At 38.8% G+C, this 7,615-nt stretch overlaps 1 non-coding gene across 1 annotated transcript; it reads left to right on the forward strand.

Annotated features, from left to right (window-relative positions):
* The first annotated feature begins 4,567 nt into the window (after nucleotides 1-4,567).
* TRNAL-CAA (transfer RNA leucine (anticodon CAA)) lies at nucleotides 4,568-4,684 on the forward strand. The gene is made up of 2 exons: nucleotides 4,568-4,605; nucleotides 4,639-4,684. It is a non-coding gene; the product is annotated as a tRNA-Leu (tRNA).
* The last annotated feature ends 2,931 nt before the right edge of the window (nucleotides 4,685-7,615 follow it).

The following is a 7,615-nucleotide window of genomic DNA, read 5'->3' on the forward strand; positions in this document are numbered from 1 at the left end:
TCTTGTAACAAATGTGTCCCTCGTAGTTGGAATCGTTGATACATATTCTCAATCAAATTACCGCCTTTCAATTAAACTAGATGAATTTATATTGGCTTGATAACGTCAATATTTCAATACATCTTTCATTTTACGAGCTCTTCGATCTCAAGACCTACATTTGTGAAGCTCTGGGGCACTGCGTAAACCTTGCCATCCATTCTCCACATAAAATATTTCTAATCAATTTTGTAAATTAACAAATTCGGCGCTTTTTTCTTGCGCCTAAAAGCGTTTAGACCTTAGGTTTATGTAACCCTGCCCCATTATTACATTTTTTTCTAAGCTGGCAACACACCTCACTAAATATACCAAAAATTGAAAAATTATGGATGTGAAATAATTATCATACTGGGATTGGAAAGGCGAAAAAAATTAACTTTGCATACAAACTGAGACAACATAACATAACACTTGCGTCTAAAATTAAGTGATGCCCCCCCCCCCCCCCGGTCCACGAAAAATAATGACCATAAAAAGAGAAGCAGAATTTGTGTAAAGATCTTGTGCAGGAGGATATCTCTGTCAGAATAATCAAATCCACAAGATATGTTGATTTATTTAGCGTCGCTTTTTGTCACTTTTGGCAAATCCCAACGATGAAGACGATGAAATGACGAAATTGATGGAAGGACGTTCAGAAAGAACACCCATATTAAGGCTGGAATTCAAATCAGGGACCCCTGGCATCACAGCGCGCTGTACTAAGCACTCCGCCACGGAAGGTAAGACAAATGATAATAATAGTAATTAACGAATGTAAAAAATTTAATTAACAATGCAGTTCAAGCTGAAAAAGAAAATGCAGTGAAATTTATAACAACATTAATGAACCGGATAGATCCGTTGTCATTTCTGACGAGAAGAAACGGGAAGATTGTAGATTTTCACGAAGTTTCGGTCCATTTCGAGCCCTGGCATTTGTACTTTGGCATAGCATCGATGCTCCAAAATGTCTAAAATTCATTCCAAGTCGTTAGTTAACATAAAAATTGAAGCATTCCACTGAATAACGCTGCATGGCACTTTTGGGAATGTGCTGAGTTACCAGTGAAATCATCCCGCGGCCCTGCTTCTACAGGCTACAAGCTGGCCAGTAATAAGTTCGGATGTTGCCCAAAGTTTGCTACTGTGTTTGCATAAGTTTTTATGTTGTTTCTGCTGTAGTCTAGTAACATACAACAGGTTTTATCCGTTGTTGTGGCATTCACTGAAATATGCCATACAGCGTTATTCGGTGGAATGCTTCAATAGTGCTGAGCCGATACCACTTTGAACAGATGCCGATACTCTCACCGATACTGGTACTTGAAAATTGAATGAAAGTTGTTCAAAATATTGATCAATATTAATCAATTATCCAATTATATGCATCAATTTATTAAGAAATTTGCTTTAGAATATTCAAGAATTACATTAGAATATAAAAATAGATGTTATAAAACCACAAAATCCAGTTTTTTATGCAAAATTGGTGCAAAATGAAAAGAAAATTTCAATTTTGCATAATTTCTAGAATAATTAGACTCCTCGAAAGTGTCGCCCGGCATTTTCGCGGACCCCGTGAAAGACCAATATGCTGGAAAAGTAGGCTATCGACTGGTATTGGTAAATGGATTCCAACCGATACTTTCCGATACCGATACCATCGGCCAATATCGACTGCAGCACTAATAAAAATGAATGCTCGTCGACCATTACCGCCAATTATCGGCTTCTAAGAAGGCGATGGTTTATTTTATTATGTCCAAGGAGATGATCACTCAACTTCATATCACTCCTCCATCGAGATGTCTAACATAGAAAAAAATGATCAATACACTCAATAATAAATGACGATCGCCGCTCCCTTAACGATTAAACCTAAGCGATTAACACAACAGCCCACCCAAACAAATTCAATAAATATTCGCTCTAGGAAAATGTGAATATTTCAGTAAATAAGTACATTTTGATCTTCACTCCATGCATATTTTACTACAAATGGTCACAAATTATCATCCCATAACAAACTTTGCTATCCTTTGGCGGTACAAATGAATTTAAACTTTTCTTCCAACTGACTCAAGCTTGATATTCGAAAGCGAAAGAGGACAAACGTTGTGATCTAATAAATAATTTTGTAATTGGAAACAAACAACAAGCTAATAGACTTTAGCCAAGGCAGGAATTGTAGCTTTCCTGGCGACGTGATTCGAACAAGTGTTCTAGGGTGACATCGACTTAACCTGGCTGGTAAACCCAGAACACCACATGTTCGAATTTAGTCAAGGTGTTTGTTCTTTTGAGAGGAACAAAATTATGTGGGTATGAAAAGACCCAGATTTAGAGGCTGCAGCCCTGGGTCTCCATCTGCCACTGGAGGAAAATGCTTTGAAATGGCCCACATAATGAAATAAATGAGATACTTGGAATGTGGTAAACATAAAAATAAATAACTAACAATTTGACATAACTTGGCCTAAAAGCTAATATCAGAAACTATGTATAGGGGACCTCTACATATTGTCAGCCCAATGCCTCCACATATAAAACTTCGGGCATGGGTATGAATTACAATATTGAAACCAAATAAACATCTTCCTCGCGTTTTCGACCTTATTATTAATTATATTTAAGTATTGGGAAAGACATGGATAATTTAGGTGTCCTTTTCGCACAATTTTTGCATACCTGTTATCTTCAAATAACGATAAGGTGTGGTATGCAAAATAATTTTTATGTTCGTTCGAATTAATAAGAAGCAATCATAATAATCACTACTGTGCAAAGGTGATGCAACAGTTCTGTAGTTGTGGAAAAAGCAACATTGTTAGTGGATTGATAATGAGTGACCAGCCATAATTAGAAGTCCACTTTTTTCACATATACCTAACTTTTTCCTGCCAGCTACGTAAGGCAACAAAATGTGGTTTTCTTACTAGTAGCTTGCCTATAAATAAACAATGGGGGAAGGTTGGAAGGTACGCTTCAGTCAAGGGCAGGGTTCCAGATATTTCAGGATAAAACACGGGATATATTTAGTTGTCAAGGCTACTATGCACACAATACGTCCTTCTTCTAATGGAACGTGGTACGTGCAACGTGGAGTTTCTTATTATGGAAAATGTACACCCGTAGCTTACCACAATAAGCTTCTCCAGTAGGGGTGAAAATAGAAAATAGCGAGACCAGGTTGACTCAACTATTCCTATTGTTGAAATACTGGACAAAAAGCTGTCCCGAGGACTTTTGTCGGGACAACAGGACGCCCTAACGAAAAACGGAACGTTCCCGTATTTTGCGGGATGTCTGGGAACCCTAGTCAAGAGCAAAGACTCAACAAATCACTACAGATCTCAAAAAAGATCTGGAACAGAACTAAACGACGAAGCAACCCAACACGTCAGAAACACAGCCCAGCTTTAGTATTTGATACAAAAGTACTTGTGAAACACCAGAAATCAGAAAAAATACCGAATGCATGGCATCTAAAAGAGAGACAGCCAGAGGCGCCAATTTTTTTCTTATTGCTTTCAATTTTTTTTAAAAAAAAATCTGGCAATTGATTGGTATTTAGACGATATTTGAGAGGGATTACCTTTTAATATTATATTAATTTAAGAATATTGTATTTTTTAAGCGTTAAAAGTGGGCGATCCACCATGCCCTCCTAAATCAGCGCCAGGGGAAATTAGTGGAGTAGCAGAGGAGTCGGGAATATTTTCTGCTGGGCTGTCACATGTGATATACACTTCTCACAAAAACTTTGGAATATTGTTATATTAGACAATAGATGATAGACACGGCCTTGGAATGCAACAACACATGGTATCTGTCTGGTGGACGTTCTCGTCTTTTCGCCGACATATGCCACCGTGCCTATCACCTATTGCCTAACATAATAATATCCAAATCTTGTTGTGCTTAATATAACACTATTCCAAACTTTTTGTGAGGAGTGTATACATGGGCGTCCGGAAGGGGGGGCAAGGGGGGGCCGTGGCCCCCCCTGGAAAACGAAAGTCAACAAAAAATTACATATTTCACACATATAATTTAATTTCAGCCACAATAATGTGTGTTAATTATTGCACGAACATGATAAATTCAAATTTAAGCAATGTTTTTTGAGGGATGAACACTATTATTGGGGAAAATATGCCATGTTGGCCCCCCCTGGAAAAAAATACCTTCCTTGCCCCTCCCTGGAAAAAATCCTGCGGACGTCCATGAGTGTATATAAATTTCATTCAAAAGGGGCTAAAGTAACATGTATGTAGTTTGACTTGTGTGCCAGGGAGCGGTAGGGCGCAGGGGGATTTAGCCCTCCCCCCTTCCTCCTGACGCAGTCACTGCCCAAAAGCTGCCTTTAATATCCATTGAGAGGAGAGCATGAGGAACGTGCAGGAATTACAAAATAAATCATCATTATCAGTTTATTTAAATTCTATACCAGAAATATGCACCGTCGACTACTACGCTGGCGTCGTCACAACATTGTAACTGGCTGCACAGGTATTGTCCCACGGAAATAACATTTACCCGTGTCAGGATGGCCGAGTGGTCTAAGGCGCCAGACTCAAGCGCAAGCTTCGCTGACAGAAAGCGAGTGAGGAATTCTGGTCCTCGTATGAGGGCGTGGGTTCGAATCCCACTTCTGACACAAGACTTTTTTTTTGTGAGCGTAATTTAAAAGAATACGTACCGTACAGTAAAACTTCAAAAACAAACATATCTTCTTGTGATTTGATGGAATGGTAATGTGTATATATATTTTTCATTCTCGTTGCGGTCAACACCACGGCCGAATCTATTCTTAGGCAGCCTAACAGGAACGCTTGAACGGGAATGTTGCTAGAATTGTAGCTTATTTAAAGTATTAAATATATGACGTATTGATTGATTGATTTGCCTTATTTTACTCCCTTTTTTGTGCCACTTTTTGTCTAATTTGCGAATATGGGTATGAGTGATGACATGATGGAATTGATGAATGGACACTCACAAACATATATGCCCAGGCCGGGATTCGAACCCTTGGCGTCCTAGCGCGATGTGCTGACCACTCCTCCACGTGGGCCAGCATATGACGTATTCATTCAAATTTTAACGTTTAACTAGAATTCAAAGCCGGATAATAGAGAATGTTGTAGTTTTATTGCCCAGAATTTCTTATTTGTTAATAACAGAAAAAAAAAGTTCAGTTAGCCTACTTATTATTCGAACAGAACAACCAAAGTAAAAACTGTGTTATGCCGAAAAATTGATTCTAAAATGGAGGAACACTGTTATGTCTTTTATATACTATCATTTACTCTAGAGAATAAATAGTTCCACAGTTTACAAAGTTCCCTACAGTTTTATGTGAGAGGTCAAACAACGTATCTACATGACTCCTTAACTTTTAGATTTTTTCTTGAACGAGAAATGTGAAAGTTAATAACAAAATAGAATAACTATGCGTTTAACTACACAACGTTGTATGAAATCTTAAAAGATAATGAAAAACAGTTGTGCCCGGTGGAACGAGTAGAAAGAAAAGTCTCCCCAATCCCCAAGGATATAATAATAATAATAATAATAATAATAATAATAATAATAATAATAATAATAATAATAATAATAATAATAATAATAATAATAATAATAATAATGGTCCTCCTCCGTGGTCGGGTGGTCTAAGGCGCTGTGCTTTTGATTCCGACTGCTGGACGGCATGGGTTCGAGTTCGCCTGGGTTCAGTCTCTGGGTTTTTGGACTGTATATAGGATCGGTGGCAACCCACCATCGTGAGGAAATTGGGGAGCTACGAGTGAGTAGCGTAACCCGGTCTCGGAAATCTCCTACAACGGCTGGGGGTTCTACCTGCTGACCCCACGTCACCCCATTACCGATTGAAGAACTCCACACCTGTAGGTAGGATTGTGGGAGGAAGACTAGGAGTCGGGAGAAAGGCTAAGGCCCTTACGGGCTGTAGATCCCTGAGTTCTTATTCTTCTTATTATTAATGATGATGATGATGATGGTGATAGAACATTTTTGGAGTAAAAATGTTTTATTTTTATCACTTTATAATAATTATTATTGTATAACAACAATACTAATTGTTATTAGGTTTTTCTACTTTCCAAGTTTAACAATGGAATAACCCAACCTAAAAAAATTACCCCCCCCCCCCCCCCCGTCACATTCCGGTCCGCTGCGTATTTCTAAGTATCTGGTTTTAGTATTTTCTTAACCTCTAATATTATTTCGAGCTATTATCTTTGGTGTAAGTAAAATGTGATATGTCTTGCCAGGGTGCGAATTAACGGAGGGATACTGAAGATTACCCCCCACCCCACCCAAAACAATATCCCAACAAAAGACAATTATTTTTAACCCTGCTAGGGATGTTTTTTCCCCTCAAAGAAAATGGAATTTAACAGTAACAAACACAACTGCAAAATCATTCTTGTACATTATTGGTAAAGTCATCAAAGAGTTTTCTGCCGAAAGGTATGCAGCCTTTTTCTGAATTAAAGAACGACAGCATCCTACAACTGACCAACCTTACCTCACCGAGACAACAGCATGTTGTTTTAAGGCATTGTGCTCATGTTTTGCACATGTGTTCACAAGGAACTTGTAAGTATGTTAAATGGACGTTAAGTGTGACCTTAAAATTCGTCGTGCATACAGCACCGTGCCATGAGGGCGGCACATTATGGGATGGGGTGGGGTAGACCCTTACACATTCTCTTTGTCGGATTTGAAGCTGGGTGAGGACAAGGCCGGAAAGCTTCCTACCTTAGATCACTCACCCCGGGAATCGAACCCGGGTCTCCCGCGTGGCAGTCAGATGCCCAACCGACTAGACCAGCCCGGTTCCTAAGTTTGAACTTAGCAATTGATATTTGGTCAAGTTCTTAGTGTTATTAGTTCGAAAGCTCTTTCTGGGTATGACTTTTGGATTTTCTTAGGATGTAAATACAGTGTTTCCAAATTGCGTTTAAATGTTATCCTAAGATTTAATAACCTAGGTTAGAACCAATTTTCTAATGTAGTACTTAGAATCACAAGTAAACCATTTAGTTTACTAACTGGTAACATGTACACAAATATGCATCCAGAAAAAACTACCTCCCAAAATAAAATCACAAGTACGCCACTGAGTGGGAACCCCAAAGTAAAAAGCTTAACTCGTACAATGCTCTTCAGCCCCCGGCCCCCTCTGCTAAGCCAGTGATCCCTACACTAGCCGAGATTTGTAGTACACAGGATTTTCAGCTTCGCAGGGCTAACCACTGCACGATGAGATTTTTGCTGAATCAAATTTTAAACTTGATAAACACATAATGTCATTCCTTCCTTTAAACGGGTTCCACACCTCATATTGCATAACTGGCCGGATGTAATATTAAAGAGACATGAGACACGGGGAATATCTCACTTTTTAACCCTGTAGGAAAGGTCGCGATGAAAAATCCCTCCGTTGAGACATATCTTTTTGGTAGGTACTACTGTGAAGCAACACGCTGCGTGATGCTCCACTGTCAAATCACCAGGAAACAGTGTTGGCATATGAAGAAAGAACACACTAAACGACAACCCT

Source organism: Lepisma saccharinum, chromosome 1, assembly GCF_977018435.1.
Source record: "Lepisma saccharinum chromosome 1, izLepSacc3.1, whole genome shotgun sequence".
Classification (NCBI taxonomy): Eukaryota; Metazoa; Arthropoda; class Insecta; order Zygentoma; family Lepismatidae; genus Lepisma; species Lepisma saccharinum.